The following is an 18223-nucleotide window of genomic DNA, read 5'->3' as shown; positions in this document are numbered from 1 at the left end:
GGTGAATGGCCAACGTTTGAAGGCCTATGTTGGAGTTGAAGGAGGCATGGAGACAGAGGAAGTGACTACACTAGTGGACTCAAGAATGTAGATCAAGAATGAAGAAGGTCGAGCCAACGACTATAAACAAAGGCGCTGATTGGGAGGCAACCCAAGTTTTTATTTTTCTTTTATTTTTGATTTCATATGTTGGAGGTTTTGTTTGCTCAATTCTTTCCTCTAACATTTATTTTGAATTGAGTGTTTCTTTTTGTAGTTTTTTGTTCTCTTCTTAGGAGCATCATGGAGATTGGATTGGAGCTTAGGAGCATCATGGAGTTTTTTGTAGTCACTTCCTCTGTCTCCATGATTGGAGCATCATGGAGATTGGAGCTATGGTGCTGTGGATGTTCGGGATCAGAAGAATGGTAGCATTTGGAAGGTGAATGGCCAACGTTTGAAGGCCTATGTTGGAGTTGAAGGAGGCATGGAGACAGAGGAAGTGACTACACTAGTGGACTCAAGAATGTAGATCAAGAATGAAGAAGGTCGAGCCAACGACTATAAACAAAGGCGCTGATTGGGAGGCAACCCAAGTTTTTATTTTTCTTTTATTTTTGATTTCATATGTTGGAGGTTTTGTTTGCTCAATTCTTTCCTCTAACATTTATTTTGAATTGAGTGTTTCTTTTTGTAGTTTTTTGTTCTCTTCTTAGGAGCATCATGGAGATTGGATTGGAGCTTAGGAGGAAGCACACCTGCAGAGGATTTTTACACCCACCCGCCCACCCGAATGCACTATGGACGTCACGCCAAGTTTGGGGGAGTTCTCTTTCCCTTTACTTTTAATGTTCTTCTTTGCATGCATTGGGGACAATGATGCATTCAAGTTTGGGGGGGTTGATTTATGCATGATGCATGTTTCTTGGGTGTATTTTATGCTAAATGTGTTTTGAATCATGTATTTGACGGGTGCATGTTAGATCTTCGGCTTTCTGGTTGGGAAATCTTATTTGATTTTACTTGATCTTTGAAGCCTAGGATGAATGGAATGGGTGCATGAATTTACTTGAAAGAGCATGTCATGATTACATCCGATTTCTTGAGTTGAGGAGAGTATGAAAATCGCATGTCTTGTGGAAATTATTTTGGGTTGATTTGCTTTATCGAGTGAAGTGCTTGCGTTCGTTTGTGTCAACGATTTGGGAGAATAAGGCACTAGGATGAACTCTATGGCCAAATAATCACATGCCTAGTCCATCAAATGATCCCCTAGAAGCCACTTTGAGCTAATTCCCTATTATTTGTGTAAACACTTAGCCAATCACTTAGCCACTTAAATAAGCCTCATTTTAGCCTCATCAATAGACATTGCTACTATTTGGGTGCTAAAAACAAGTTTGAGCTTTGGTGATTTGAGTTTTGAGTGTAGGGTGGTGAATTGTAAAGTGTAGACATTTTTAGACTTGATGTAATGTATAAGTGAAAAGAATGAAGTTCTTAGAGAAAAAAAAAATAAAAAGAAAGAAAAAGACGACCTCCAAATTTGCAAGAGTCGAGGTCTTGTTTAGAAAAAATGAAAGAAGAAGAAGAAAAAAAAAGTTGTGCAATAAAGTAAGAGCTTCTATTTGTGTAATATGTAATCTTGTCTAGATTTGATCTCAAGTTTGGGGGAGTGAGAGTTGGTTGTAATATTTTGTTGTTTGATCTTTGGAAGGAAGTTGTAGGAGGGAAGAATTTGGCACTCAAATGTGTAGCCTTTGAGCTCACTATCCATATTTATCCTACCTCATCCCTAGCCCCATTACAACCTTGAATTAAGACCTTGGACCTTTTTGTTGATGCTTGTGGATGCTTTGTAAATAACTTGGTAGAGTTAATGAAGTTTGATTTGAAATCCGTGAGTCTATGTGGTAAGTAATGCTTGACGAGTCAATGATGACGGTTTGAGTTGTTTGATCACATGTTTGGACTTACTTTGAAATGCACCTTGACTAGAAGTTCTAAGTTGATAAGTGATGGTTCATGAGAGTGGGAAATCTTGATTGAAATTGCTGGGGGTTTAGACTTTGTCATTCATGTCTCTATGTGATTCATTCTTTTGAAAACTTGTGAAAAAAACTTTTGTGAGTTGAGCTTCAAAGTGTTGTGTTTTATATGATCTTGCCCGAGGACGAGCAAGTAAATAAGTTTGGGGGTATTTGATGTGAATCAAATTTACATTGTTATTCCCATAACTTTACATGATTTATATAGTTTGATGCTTGCAAAAGTGTGTTTTAGGGTGTAGGAAGAAGAGTAAATGGTGAAACAAAGAATGAAGCTCGGAGGGTGAAAAGCTGTGCAGAAAGCTCTCAAAAGTGGCCACCCGGCCGGGTGATTTTCGCGAGACATGGGAAGTCCAGAATGCTCTCAAAATTGGCCACCCGGCCGGGTTAATTTTATGCCCATTAATGTACCCGGCCGGGTAGAGAAATTGCAACTGCAATTTGGCAGTTTCGTGAGCTGTTGGAGGCGGTTTTACAAAAAGGTGTCAGAGGGAGAGAGAAAAGAAAGAAAAAGAGGAGGGTGACGTGAAGGGGGTAGGGGCAATTAATGATTGAGGAAAATTGAGGAAAAGTGGTTGATTGAGGTGGCGGCGAATTCAGAGTTTCTGCCATCATTCCGACGCTCCGTTTCAGAACCCCAATTCCACTCAACGAGAGCAAGCTTCCTACGGTTTTCATTGCATATTTCACCATGTTTCTAGGCTAAGCTCTCTATGTTGCTCCGAGTTGTAATCTAGGCTTGTATGGATGTTTTTACACCATTAATTTCATATGTTTGTGTCCAACAATGTGCTTAATTTTATTCACTATGTTTTTGGCTATGGATGTAGTGATGTTAATTCCTTTGCTATCGTCTCTTTAACATAGCTTAGGATTGATCGTTTGTTGGTATGCTATCGATTTAGAACTGTTCAGGGGATAAATTGATAGTGGATTAGGTAAGTGATTATAGTAGACGACGTTCGTTCCCGCGCATCCGCAGGAATTAAATGTCGTTGAAAGTTGGTTCATGGAACAAGTGTTCAGCTGACTGTGAACTATACGTCGTAGACATGTTCAGTGCACGCGATTAGGTTGATTAGTTAATCCCAAATATGTGCTTTTAATATCGGTGTAGAATAATACAAGCCTCGTGAGCAACTTGGAGTGACGTCTTTTTCCTGTTTGAAAAGTCTTCCTTAGTTAACTTGCAGTAGTATTTTGTCATCAACTTTTAGAAATCAAAATCTACAAAACAAATCATCTTTTAGTATGTCTTTTCTTTGTTTTAGAATTAAATAATCAATTCCTTCCCTGTGGATCGACACTCGAAATATTACAATCGACACTGTATTCTTGCAGTATTGCTGTAATATTAGAGTTAATTAATTAAACTTGTGTGATTATACACTTGATAATTGAACTCGATTTTTACACATCAATCAAAATATCAACACAGTGAATTAATTATATTAATACCATGTTTTGAATATGTCAACACAGTTTCATATTGACATTTTACATGTGTTAAGTTGACATATTATGTTAGTTCGTATTGACAATAAGCTGTTGTCGAAATATATGAAAATATATGATAATAATATCAAATTTTGACATCGAAACATATGTATGTAGGATCTAGTTAGAATCCTTATAAAATTTTCTTTAATTTGATATATGTTGTGTGAAAAAATAATTTTAATCGAGATAGTTATATATGCATTTTAAGTTTTGAGATATTTTTTAAAAGTTTGTTGCAACTAATTGTTGTTAATGAACATAAATACTCTAAATGTATTGATATTCGGGTTTGAATTATCTAGACCCTTAATTTAAAAATATAATATCTATCATTTAGTTGTAGTTAGCAATTTAAAAATAAATTAGTAATATAAAACACCCCTTACATAGTAATATCATATGTTAGAATGGGTCCTTTAATTTGAGAGATAATATTATTTGAGAGATAACATCGTCGCTTTGACGATATTCATATTTAAAGTGTATTTTTCAAACAAGCCCAACATTAAAAAACAATTGGCCCAACAAGTAAAAATCGAAAGAAATTAGTCTTATTCTTCAAATTGCGGGGATGTAATCGGCGATTTGCAGGCTATAAATAATCAAATTTCGAAATTGCATTCCCACCTTTTGAAATTCCACCCAAAATTAAAAGCCCTAACCCCTCTCAAATCAAAGATGGCTGAGGAAGGACAAGATCCGTTTGGTAGGATCCTGAAATGCTGCAAGCTCACAGAGTCGCAGCAGGCGAAGCTCCTCAACTGCACATTTGCGCGGGATTCCGAGAATGTTACGGACTCGATCCCCTTAACCCAGTTTTCCTCCATGACGCAGTCTGAAGACGATCACATCGTCATACTCACCGCTCCCGAAAGCCAGAGCTCACTCGGCGAATCGATTTTGGAAGAGAATTCAGTCTGCCACACCCCGCCGGAACATCACTCCCGCTCTCACCTCTCCTCCTCCGAGGACCAAAACCCTAATGTGGATGATAGAAGGAGGCAGGTATTGGATGAGCAGCCGGAGAGCAAGAGAATCAGAGCGGTTTCTGGAGATAGCAAAACAGAGATCGAGGAAGATGATGGTGTTCATATCACTGAGGTTATTGATTTGAGTGATTCTGAAATTGGAGGTGAGAATTGTGATTCAAGTAGGAGCTTGAAGGGGAAAGCTGTTGAAGCTGTTGATAGAAGGAGGCTGGTATTGGATGATGAGCAGGAGAGCAAGAGAGTCAGGGGTGATGAATATGTTAATAGCCAAACATTTCCATTAGGAGGCCAAACACCTAATGATAGAATGAGTAAGCTTAGGGCTTTGGAAGCGGGAATGGATAATGAGCCGGAGAGCAAGAGAATCAGTGCGGTTGCTGGAGATAGCAAAACAGGCGAAACAGAGATGGAGGAAGATGATGGTGTTCATAGCAATGTGGTTATTGATTTAAGTGATTCTGAAAGGGCTGAAGGCTGTGGCTTGGTAAAAGATGGTGTTGAGTTGGGGGAAATTGGAGGTGAGAATTGTGATTCATTTAGGAGCTTGAAGGGGAAAGCTGTTGAAGAATGTACAGAGATGTCTAAAGATGGTGATGATGGAGGTGAAAGAATTGAGGAGCTGAGGGATGGAAGGATGGAGGATAACGATGTTGTTGAGGAGGTTGGATTGTTTGGGATGGTGGATAAACTCACGGCCATTTTTGGATTTCCAGGTGCTGGTGAGCATGTAGACTTTCTTGAGGCTGCCAAGGAGAAGGGTATGGTGTTTTCCAAGCCAAGATGGCAGCAGGAATCCTAATTTCTAATCCTTTCGATTATGTATTTTGCTGTGTGCATTATGATGATATGTAAAGTCAGTGTCTTTTTTGGGCATACAAGATTTCCTTTTTTGCTTGGCTTCCATCCATCATTGTATAACCTGGTTTGAGATGGATGAGTTGATTAGTTGTAATCAAGTTTGACATGGAATTGGAATGCAAGAATTTGGTTTAGCAGATCATTTGTTATAATATTATGTGGTACGAATATGTTTATAAATCAAAGTTTTGGTCAAAAGATTCAACTTTCATTATATCTATGGAGATAATATATGCATATACAGAAATTTGAAACTATCTACAGTATCATCTATAATTTGAAATTCAGCATGTTTCAGATTAGAGGGAGATAATGGATAACTTAGCACTGCGTGGTTACATGTTAAACACGACAAGGTAGTTATATATACTATCTGCTGAAGAAGTTTCTTTTGGTAGCAGTCTCACTGAAAAGGAAAGAAAGCAGTGTAAGAAGGCAATAATTTGAAAGCCTTGTAATGGAATATATAATTCGTTTTGGTCCGTGCCATAGATATAATTGCAGTAGGTGAATACTGATGCAAAGTTAGTTTGGCTCTGTCCACCAATGTAGTTATGGTAATCTGGGCCTGAAATCCGAATATACTTTGTCGGGGTCACAAGAAGTCATACCTGCAGGCAGCAAGTAATTTCAACTTTAGTGGCAAATGAAAACCAGCAGATGAAGACAAGTTTAAATAGCAAAGTAAATTTCAGAATGATTTGTCTGAGGTTGTTCAAGTTCTTGAATCTATAAGGAATGGCTCTGGTTCATGATCAGAAGCTTTGCTTTGGTAAAGATATCCTTTAGAATTTTTGACCAATTCAATTGTCCTACTATCTGTGCAATAATGCCATTTCTTTTGTTTGAACTTTGTGATGTTTTATTGATGATGGTTAACATATGTTCAAACCATTGCATATATAGATGCAAACACCATTTTATATGTTTGAATCCGAAGATATCAAATCCAAATATTCATGACAAGAATTGTAAAATAGCTAAATGTTTAGGAAAAATAATGAAATTTAGTCATAAATGTAAATAATAATTGTGCTTTTACACTAAGATATTCATATTACATAATGGTAAAATTGTGTTCTTTAGATTTAGAGTGATGGATTTTCATATGAGCATAAACATAAATTAAAATATACAGACAACAATGAACAATTACATTATGTATTGGTAGCAATCACATTCCTTCAATGAAATAGTACTATATAAGTAACCCTCACATTATGTAGAAGCAACAACCATAATCAATCTATTTGAAGCTATTAATCATGAATATTAAATGGCTAGCATCACCAAGAACTTGATGGAGAAAAACAAGTACTAGTAAAAGACTAGAAAAATATACTAAAATCTTGTAGACAAGCAGATAATTTCGTATTTTGTATATATCCCCTTTCTGTATCATCATTCTTCATCTTTGAGAAACACAGCAGCCTCCATTTTAGCTGCATAGCCATATTTAGAAGTCGAGTACTTCTTGAACACACCGGAAAGCTTCCCCTTTCCTGCATTCTGATGGAGAGCCACCATCAGTCTTGCACATTCCCTGTGAGAAAAACAAAAAACCAGTGTGATTCATCCACAACCGTGTCGTGTTTGCCGACTCATGTATAAGCCAACTAACATGAGTTCGTCTTTGTTGTAGCTAGTATGCCTCTCGCACGTCCTGCTCCACATTTCACATCCAGTGAGAGTGCATTGGGCTGTGAAGACTGCAGCAGCCGCAAGCAGGGATAGTGGGAATCGGAGCATCTCATACTCAACGAGTGAGAGCTCAAGTATGAAGAAGGATAAGAGCTCCAACTGGGGAAACAAACAATCTCATCATCACTAAAACATCAAAGGCTTCCTACATTTGTGTGTTTTGTTTGCAAGAAAGTAGATGACCGACAAACCTTTTTGTCGGATTGAGCAGCTTTAAGGAAGCTCCTCATGAACACATATGGAGTTGGAAGTGACAGATTGAACTGCAAGGTATTGACCATCAACTTCTCCTGCAAAAGAAACAACACAAACAGTTGAAATCAACAAAGATTTCAGTCAACATTGGAAGCATTTTGTGGACTACCATTTCGAGCACTTCTTTTCTAGAGTAGGCTCTGTCGGATATCGATACAAGGTCTTCCACAACAGGAACAGACACTTCCTCGTACTTGCAGGCTAGGAGCATAGCAGTTACTCCAACAAGCTGCAATCTTTTCCTCTCGACTGGCTGGACTGCCAAGAATCTATCGATAAGATTGACAGTTAGATACAACGTCTCATCCATCAGCTCGAACTTGTAATGCACCTGCATAACATGCAATGTCAGCAGCCGCTCGATTTTTTTGATATTCTGATGCATTTACTCAGTTTACCTCGATCAGCCAGTCAATGAGAATGGCCCTCATTCTATCATTGATATCGACCTGTCGAGCCATGTAATCTGATGGGACGCAGCTTGAGCTCTGCAACGAGATATAAAGTTCAAACAAGTATTAGTAGTATTTAAGTTAGCATCTAATTAAACACTAATGGCTGATTATCATCTCAAGCTATTAGAGAAAGGTTTTAACCTCAGCACTTTTGTAATATGCATATATGTCATCAATATACTCAGTAACCGCAAGTGGATTCTTCTGATCACACGCGTCTATATCCACGATTGGCTCATCCAAGTCGAGGTCCTCCATCTCAACTTCGGCATCCTAGGCAAATTCACAGCACAAATTTGCATTCAACATATGGATATATTCAACCATTTCAGCAAATAGCAAAGCTGCAAGAAACGAAAAATACCATGCGATCAATTTCCACCAGCATTGCTTCTGTATGCTGCACAAACATTGGCACATCATGGTCCTCGGAGGCTTCTGCATCAATGAAAATGCAGTCTGATGATTGATGCTGGACTGATGGCTTCACTTCCTGCATCAAGATAGCCATTTCTTGAGTGAAATAGACACTAAATCATGTCTAAAATGTGTCATCTTCTCCAATAAGATATACACTATATACCTTCTCCTCTTTGACAGCTAATTGTGATTTGTGCAGCAAACTTCCTACAAGTATCAAGATTCAGTAAAATTCCGACCTTTTCCAAAACCAGGAAAATACTTAGATTTTTCAGACAAATACAAGAAACATAGAGATGACTATGCAAACCTAGTAAGTGGACGATGAAGGGGAGCGACGCGGATCTTCTGGATGGCGGAATTTTTCCTAAACAAGATCAACAAACATGAAGAAATAAGCAAATAGAGAGCTTCATATAAACAACATGAAAACTAAATTTATATGGTTTATGGTTTTTGATGGATCCGCGAATTTCTGATGTTAGTAAATGCTGGTAGAGAATGAAGATTATGACACAAAGAATTTACGTGGTTCGATTTACTGAAGTAAATCTACGTCCACGGGAAAAAGGGAGGGCAAGATTGTATTGCTTGATCTGTTTTCTACAGCTTACAAATACAAACTTGCTATTTGCTATATGGTGTTTTATCTCTAGAGAGCTTAACCTTCTCATATCAGATCTAAGTTCTATTTATATCTTGGACTAAGATCGTGGCTTGCATCACCACCCTAAGTCGTGGATGTCGTGTAGGTCATGGCCTAAGATCGTGGATGTAGCGTAGGTCATGGCCTACGATCGTGGCCTGAGTTGACACCACGTGGTAGTGGGTGTGTTGGACATCCTGTATGGGTCCACTAACTCCTTGTTCGGTCGAATACTGAGACCGAACTGCTTTGGTTGCCGATCTGAGAGTAGAGCTTGATGCCGACCTGAGAGCAGAGCTTGATTGGTTGGCTTTTACCGAGCTGTAGGCTGAGGCCGAACTCTTTGGTAATGCCGAACTCATACTCCTGCTTTGGTTGCCGATCTGAGAGTAGAGCTTGATGCCGACCTGAGAGCAGAGCTTGATAGGTTGGCTTTTACCGAGCTGTAGGCTGAGGCCGAACTCTTTGGTAATGCCGAACTCATACTCTTCCTTGGGCTTTGGGCTGATGGTAATGCCGAACTCATACTCTTCCTTGGGCTTTGGGCTGATGGGCCGTCACTGCTGTTGGGCTTGTTTAGTACGCACCCCATCACTACCCCCCCCGAAAAGCGAAGTGAATCACTTCGGCGAAGCGAGTCACTTCGGCATTCTGGAAAAGGGTACGGGGGAGGCTGAAGTCAGGGGACGTGCCCTGCGCGTGACTGCATTAAATGCGGCATTAAATGCGACAGTAAAATCCGGCCGTCGAATCCTGAAAAGGTGGGATATGAAACGGTGCGATGATTTGAAATCTTTTCCAAATCTGATAAATACCGCCTTTCTTCATCATTTGAACACCTTTGCTATTGGCTTCTTCTGCACTCTCTATCTTTTGCGTGAAAAATTTCCTTCCGCTTTCAAAAATTTCCTCAGGATTTCTTCAAACTTTCAAAAGAGTAAGAACCATGTCTGCTTCTTCTTCGTCTGAGTCTGGTAGCGGTAGAAAAGGGGGTAAGGGGTCTTCTAGCCGGAAAGAATCCGGGGAGAAGACCGTAGAGTATTTTCACAGTATCTTGAGCAAGGAAACTGTGATATCCCTTTACGAAAAATACTCTTTTCCTGGGGGGAAGGCGGTGGTTCCCGACGATGATCATAGGGCTAACGACCCGCCGGAGGGTTATGCCACCGTTTACGAAGCCTGCTTAGAATGCGGGCTTCGTTTCCCTCTTCCCCCACCTTTTGTAGAGCTTCTTGATTTTTTTCAACTCCCTTTAGGTCAGGTGACTCCGAATTCTTGGAGGCACTTGTCGGCTTTTGCTGCCGAACTCCGTAGGTTAGATAAGGATCTGTCTCTGCGGGCAATCCTTAATTTTTTCCAATTTAAAAGGAAGGGATCTTGGTTTTACTTGATCCCCTTACAGCCTTTTAGGGCATTCTGCAAAACCAAGTGGCCGAAATGGCAAAACCGCTTCTTTTTTATAATAGGACAGCGGCTCCGGGCTTCCCCTGGAGAGGGCCGAAGTCCGTGATTCCTCACCCTCGGTTAGAACCATTGGCCGAGCTCGATGACGAGCTCAACAAGATTCCCATAGTTAGGAAACAATACACGGAGTCTGAGCTCGTCAAGGGCGACGTCGTGTTCGACATCTCGTCTTCGGACGAAGAGGCCGAGGGTGAGGATTTCTCTTTACCTTTATGTTCTACTGCTTTAACGAAGAAAACTAACCTTGCTTTCTTGCTTTTTGGCAGTGTTCATGCTGAACAAGGCTACCCGAAAATCTTCGGAGTCCAAGGAGCCGGAGAGGCCGAAAACCACCAGCTCGGCGTCTGATGCCGAGAGGACTCCGAAAAGGCAAAAAACCTCTTCGGATCCGAAGAAGCCGGAGTCAACTTCGGCAAAGGGGAGGGGGAAGGCCCAGAAGCCCCCGAGAGCGCCAGAGAAAGACGTGGTCTTGGCGCCTCCTTCGGAACATATCTGTGAGCCGTTTTTATGGCCCACGGACTTCGCCGAGGTGAATTCTCTTCTTGATTTTCTGGCCTTGCTTTTTTTCTGTATTTTTTGTGGTCCCTTTGTTGACTTTTTTCTTTATTCATTTTCAGAGGAACGATATGCTCTCCAAGCTCGTCGCCGTCGAACTCTCCAAAGCGTCCAATGACTATGCCGAGATGCAGAGGAAGTTGGCGGCTGCTTGTCATCGGGCCGAACAGGCTGAGGCTAACTTTGAGAAGGCCAGAGCTGCTAGGATTTCGGCCCAGGATGAAGCTCAGTTTGCCAAAAACCAGCTCGTCATCCAGCGAGAGCAGGCGAAGCGGAGCGATGCTGCTGCCGTGGTTGCCCAAGGGGAGGCTCTCCGTGTTTACACGGAGAAACTCTTTTTGAGCAGCCAGTTCTCGGCCTTTGTCGGTAGTCTGGTAAGGCTAATTGCCGATAAGGGCGAGCAGGGGGCCGACGTCGTGCTGCCTCTGTACAGCCGAGAGATAGCAGCTCGGCTTCAGAATCTGCCGCTCCTTGAGGAGCTCGCTTCATCTTCGGTCCTGCTTTCTGCAGACCGAGTCCGGAGTTGTCGAGCTGATCGGGACGAGAACCTGGAGGCTATCTTTGCCTCCGTGGGACCCGTTCATCACCCGCTTCGACTTACCACGGAGAGGGTGAGGCCGAGCCGCTGGAGCGGGAGGCCGAAGTCGATCAGGCCGGGCATCCGGAGAAGGAAGCCGATCAGGAGGCGGAGGCGAGGCCGGCAGGAGGCGAGGCTGAGGCTGAGGTAGCCCAGGAGAAAGAAGCTGTACCAGACCGAGGAGCCGGAGACGAAGCTGGCGGAGTATGATTTCGTCTCCCTTCTCTTAGTCTAGTTTCTTCCTTGTAAAATGGCCTTGAAGCCCTAGTGTAAAAAATTTTCCTTGTGAATGAAAAATTCTCTACACTTGTCTTCGTATAGCTTTTCGTACTCGCCTTTATTCCTGTTGTATTTTACTATCTGCTCGGTACAGCTGCCGAACTAATATAGCTGCTTTGTACCCAAGGAGATGGAGATACTTCACTGGAAACGGCTGTACTCTTCGGCTTTGGACGAAGCTGAGAGAAGAGCTATAGCCGATCAGACGAAGAATGACGAGCTTCTGGCTCGTTTAGTGAAGCTGGATGCCGATATCAAGGACTTAGAGTCCGATAAGAAAGATCTGGAGGCCGAGCTGAATACGGCCATTGCTGAGAGGACTGCGTATGAGGATTACATCCGTGTGCGCGGGGGAATGACCATATCAGATGTTCAGAGTCGAGTTGACGAACTGTGGGAGGAATATCATGTACTCCGTATGAACAATGTGCTGGAGAGCCCGGCTTGCCAACAAGTTGTGACATCACTGCGGCGTTGGGCTTCTCGGTACAACATTGTTCTTTCTCGGCGCCCCTCCATAGAAAGATTCCTTCGGCATATCGCGCCAACAGATGCTCGCACTCCAGATCAAACCTCTGGTTCCCTTGTTCAAAATCCTACTCCCAGCCAACAACGAACTCCGGAACAGCCGGAAACGTCAAGACGAGAACGGGCTCAGGAGCAACCGGAATCGTCAAGACAGGGACGGACTGAAATTCGCCGAGGAGTTGTGACTATGAGCGAGCAAGATCAGCAGATGCTTATTGCAGAGACTCTTCATCGCCGAGGTGTTAGGACTTCTCGGGCTCGGGGAAGAGGCGTTGGGTCGAGGATAGCATCTCGTCGACCTGCTTATTCTTCATCTGCTCGGAACAACCGAACTCGGCTTCCAGAGGATTTTGCAGATAGGTGGCTTAACTTCAGCAACCCTGGACAGTAGAATAGTCCTTTGTAATAGCGTAACGCCATTTTGTAGGGTAGCGGAGTTGTATGCCGAACAAGATTTGAAAAATGAAATTTTGTTTTCGCTTCTAATACTGTATTTACAGCTTAGCGAAAAAATTTCATCGTACTTGTCCTCGGTCTTATGAAGTAAACTTCTTTGACCGGACTTGGTCCTTGGTCTTATGAAGTAAACTTCTTTGACCGGACTCGTCTTTGGTCTGATGAAATAAACATCTTTGACCGGACTCGTCTTTGGTCCGATGAAATAAACATCTTTGACCGGACTCGTCTTTGGTCTGATGAAATAAACATCTTTGACCGGACTCGTCTTTGGTCCGATGAAATAAACATCTTTGACCGGACTTGGTTTGTGTTCTAATTTGGCGATTTTTGTCGCCGGGATCGAACTTTCCCTTGTCCTAATTCGGCGAGTTTTATCGCGTGGATCGGACTTTCCCAGTTAACCGAAGTGGTCTTATGCAGTAAACCTCTTTGACTAGACGTGGTCGTCCCCGGTCTTATGAGGTAAACTTCTTTGACCGAACTTGGTCGTCCTAATTCGGCGAGGTTTATCGCGTGGATCGGACTTTCCCTTATTGCAGTTCGTTTCAGACGAAGTGCTTGTTAAGCTGAATTGCGGTCTTGTATCCTCCTTGGAAGCTTGGACTCACAATCGTTGGCTTATTGCAGTTCGTTTCAGACGGACTGCTTGTTAAGCTGACTTGTGGTCTTATATCCTCCTTAGAAGCTTGGACTCACAATAGTCTTTAATAATCGATCTAAAAAGGGGATCAGTCTTTAAAGAACGATATACCTTGGTACCATTTAAGAGACGACAAGCACATAGAGACAAAACACATAGAGAAAAAATGAAAAAGACGAAGGAAAAAAACTTTAAACCTTTTTTTTAAAACGACAAGTAAAAGGTACAAGTAAAAAACAAACAAATAAAAACACATACCCCTATGACCGAACTAGACACGAGACGGACTGACCGGACTTTTGTCTCTTACAAGTGGTACTTCTTGAGGTTGGAGACGTGCCATGTTCGGGGTACTTGTTCTCCTGACATGTGAGTCAATTTATAAGACCCTTTGCCGAGGACTTCGGACACCCGATATGGACCCTCCCATGTGGGTTCGAGTTTGCCCAGCTTTTCTGCTCGGCTTACTTCGTTGTTTCTCAAGACGAGATCTCCCACTTGAAATTGAAGCTTTTTCACCCTTTGGTTATAATACCGGGCTACTTGCTCCTTATACTTGGCTGCTTTTATGCACGCCAATTCTCTTCTTTCTTCGGCGAGATCTAGTTCTGCTCTCAGTCCGTCGTCATTCATTTCTGAGGAGAAATTTAGAGTTCGGGGACTGGGTACGCCGATCTCCACCGGAATTACGGCTTCAGTGCCGTACACCAGGCTGTACGGAGTTTCACCGTTGGAGGTTTTGGGTGTAGTTCGGTAGGACCATAGGACTTGAGGGAGATTTTCTACCCATTGTCCTTTGGCTTGTTCTAACCGAGCTTTTAACCCTTTCACCAGAATCCGGTTTCGTTACTTCCGTTTGTCCGTTTGCTTGGGGATGGGAGACCGAAGTGAACCGCTGTTGAATGTTCAGCTCTTGGCACCAATTCTTGAACGTCTTGTCGGTGAACTGAGTCCCATTATCCGAGATGAGGATGTGGGGTATGCCAAATCGGCACACTATGTTCTTCCAGACGAAGTCCAATGCCTTTGAGCTCGTTATCGTAGCTAATGGTTCAGCCTCCACCCACTTCGTGAAGTAGTCCACGGCAACGATAAGGAATTTCATTTGCCGAGGAGCTTGAGGAAGTGGTCCCACTATGTCTACGCCCCATTGCATGAAAGGCCAAGGGCTTTGCATAGTGTATAGATCGGTCTGCGGCATCCTTGGGACATTTGCATGAATTTGGCACTTCGTACACTTCTTGACGAGCTGCACTGCCTCTTGTACCATGGTTGGCCAATAATATCCCCATCTCAGAACTTTTTTAGCTAAAGCTCTGGCTCCGATGTGGCTACCGCACGATCCTTCATGAACTTCTCTGAGGATGTAGTCCGTCTCTTCTGGTCCTACGCACCGCAATAACGGCTGGAGGTAAGACTTTCTAAAGAGGACTCCTTCATGAAGTTCGTACCGAAGTGCTCGGCACGTGATTTCCGAGCTTCTCTCTTATCCTCGGGCAATTGTCCTTGATCCAGATACTGCAAGATCGGCGTCATCCAGTTCGGCGAGCTGGATACTGAATGTACCTCGGCTTCATCAATGCTTCGATGCATTAATTCTTCCGCCTTTGAGCTCGGATCTGAGGCCAATTTACTTAAGGCATCTGCTCGGCTATTTCCGCTCTGGGAATGCGGATTATCCGAAAATAGGAGAAACTTCGGCTGATGCTTTGCGCTTTGTCCAAATACTTCTTCATTCTCTCGTCACGAGCTTCACTTGTACCCAACATGTGATTTACTATGACTTGTGAATCACAATGGACTTTGAGAGATTTGACGAGCAGACTTTGCGCTAACTGGAGTCCGGCCAGGAGGGCTTCGTACTCGGCTTCATTATTAGTAGTGGGGAATAGGAAACGAAGTGAGTAGGTTACCTCGTGTCCGTCGGGAGCGACAAGTAAAATACCAGCTCCACTTCCCATCTTGTTTGAAGCTCCATCTACGAATCCGCTCCAGCAGTCCGGGCGGCTCTACTTCGGATTCCAAGGGCTGTGCTAGTTCGGCATTGGCAGAATTCTTCTGTTCGGCAATAACAGGAATTGCTTGATCGAACTTCGCTTCTGCAAGAAAATCTGCCAAGGCTTGTCCCTTGATGGCTTTCCGAGGTAGATATTCAATTGTTGTGCTCTCCCAACTCTATAGCCCACTTGGCGATTCTGCCCTGATGCTTCTGCTTGGTCAAAACTTGCCGAAGAGGTAGATCGGTTAAGACGCATACCTTGTGAGCATAGAAGTATGGGCCGCAGTCTCCTTGCTGCATTTACTAACGCCAGAGCAATTTTTTCCAGAGGTTGATACCTTGTTTCTGGACCTCTTAATGCTCGGCTTGTAAGTAGATGGGAAACTGCTTTAGGCCTTCTTCTCGTACAAGCACCCGCGCTGATGGTTTGATCCGATGCCGCTAAGTATAAGAATAGTACTTCAGCTTCGGCTGGAGCAGAGAGAATAGGAAGCTCGGCTAGATAACTTTTGAGCTCGTCAAAGGCCTTTTTCTGCTCGGCTCCCCACTCGAACTTTGGTGCCTTTTTCAACACCTTGAAGAACGGCAGTTGCTTTTTCGGCTGCTTGGGAAAGGAATCGACTCAGTGCGGCTAGACAATCCGGTTAGCCTTTGCACGTCATGTATGGACTTCGGCATTGCCATGTTCTGAACGACTTGAACTTTGAGGGGTTTGCCTTGAGTCCGTCTTTTGAAACCCAACAACCCAGAAACTTTCCCGAATCTACCAAAAAGGTACACTTTTGGGGATTAAGTTTGAGGTTGGCTTTCTTGAGCACGTTGAGAGTGGACTTGAGTTGTGCTCGTACTCCGAGGTGCTTTTGCTCTTGACGACTATATCGTCAACATACACTTCGACCTCCTTTCCAATCAGGTGCCGAAAAAGCTTGGTCTACCATCCTTTGATAAGTGGCCTCCGGCATTCTTTAAACCGAATGGCATCTTTTTATAAGCGAAAATGCCGAAATCAGTAATGAAGGCTTGTCTTTGAGCGTCAATCTCATCCATTAAAACCTGATGGTATCCTTTGTATAGATCAAGAAAACAAAAATTTCAAAGCCTATCAGAGCTTCTACTTTTTTATCTATGTTCGGAAGGGGATAGCAATCTTGGGACAGTGCTTATTTAGATCGGTGAAATCTATGCACATCCGCCATCCTCCTTCCTTTTTCTTGATCATGACAGGATTGGCCACCCACGAAGGGTACTTCACTTCGAATAACACATCCGCCTTCAATAATTGACGGACTTCGTCATGGACTGACTTGACTTCGTTCTGCCGCAAAGAGTCTTTGCTTCTGTTTTATCGGCCGGACCGAAGGATCAATATTTAAACGATGATGATTACCTCGGGGGGCACTCCGGTCATGTCCAACGGAGACCATGCAAAGACGTCTTTGTACTCCTTGAGGAGCTGGATGGTTTTTTCCCGAAGTAGAGGCGGTTCCCGCGAAGCCGATCTTAACCGTTCTGGATGGATCGTCTTCGTACAGCTGAACTGTCATCGAGTTCGGCTCGGTATGACTTCGGTCATCGCCTCTGACTCCGGCTGCTGTGATTGCTATGCTTGGTGGTGCCGATCTGACTGCTCGGCACTTCTAAGCGCAATTTGCAGACATTCCTTTGCTCTCTTTTGGTCACCTCGGATGACCGCTATCCCTCCTTTAGTAGGGATCTGATGGTGAGGTGATAAGTGGAGCAAATGGCCCGAACTGTGTTGAGCCAGTCTCTTCCCAGGATGACGTTGTACGGGGACCGAGCTTTCACCACGAAAAACTCAATCATCGTACTGGAGCTAGTAGGCGCTTTCCCCACCGTGATCGGAAGGCTGATAATACCTTCAGGGCGGGTGTCCTCCTGGGCGAAGCTCTTCAGGGGAAGCGGAGCCGGACTGAGCCGAGCTGGGTCCACTTCTAGTTTGTCGAAGCACTCTTTAAAAAGAATGCTGACTGACGCTCCTGTATCCACAAACACCCTGTGGATCAGTTTGTTTGCCACTCCGGCTTGGATGACAATGGCGTCTTGGTGAGGAGAGATGGCCGGACGGGATCAGCATCCGAGAACGTAATCACTTCGTCCTGCTTCAGCCTTTATGCGTTGGCTCCTCTCGATTGGAGCCTCTGCGCTCTGACTTCAGGGACGACTTGGTCTTCCCGGCAGGGAGAGCGTCAATAGTCAGGATTACTCCATCATATTGCGGCTCGTCATCGTCTTCGGGATCCGGCTGCTTTTTCGGATCCTGAGGGGCGCAGTTCGCACCTCTCTGCTTCTTATTCTTCTTTGACTGCTTGCTTTGGTATTTTTTCAATGTCCCTGCCCTCACAAGAACATCGATACCTGCAGCCAAGTTTCTGCACTCCTCGGTATCGTGACCGTGGTCTTGATGGTAGGAGCAGTAGTAGTTATCCTGGGGTCGGCGCGCGGCTGATTTCGTCATCCGCTTTGGCTTTTCGAACAGGTCAGAGTGAGTTCGAAAAATTTCCGCTCTGGCTTGTTCAGCAGTACGAACTGAGCGGGCGGCTTCTCGGGATTGAGACGGGGTCCCAATCTGTCTTGCACCGGAGTCCTTTGAATCCTTTCAAAAGGAGTTCGGCGAGGATGTCCCTGATCGCCAAAAGGAGTTCGGCGAGGATGTCCCTGATCGCTATGATCGGGCTTCCTTCCTGTCTCCTCGGGACGATGAGCTGTCTAACGACCGTTTGCGACGGTCTGCCTCATCGGCCCGGGAGTACTGGTCCGCAATGTCCCACATTTCCTGAGCTGTCTGCGGACCGCACTCGACGAGCTTCCTGTAGAGCGCTCCGGGCAGGATTCCATTGGAATGCCGAGATG

General features: G+C 43.8%; 1 pseudogene; it reads right to left on the bottom strand.

Moving 5' to 3' along the window:
* Nucleotides 1-6775: 6775 nt before the first annotated feature.
* Nucleotides 6776-18223, bottom strand: part of LOC121753835 — a 37649-nt pseudogene continuing 26201 nt past the window's right edge.

This window comes from Salvia splendens, chromosome 11, assembly GCF_004379255.2.
Source record: "Salvia splendens isolate huo1 chromosome 11, SspV2, whole genome shotgun sequence".
Classification (NCBI taxonomy): domain Eukaryota; kingdom Viridiplantae; phylum Streptophyta; class Magnoliopsida; order Lamiales; family Lamiaceae; genus Salvia; species Salvia splendens.
This window is presented reverse-complemented; position numbering and strand designations above follow the sequence as displayed.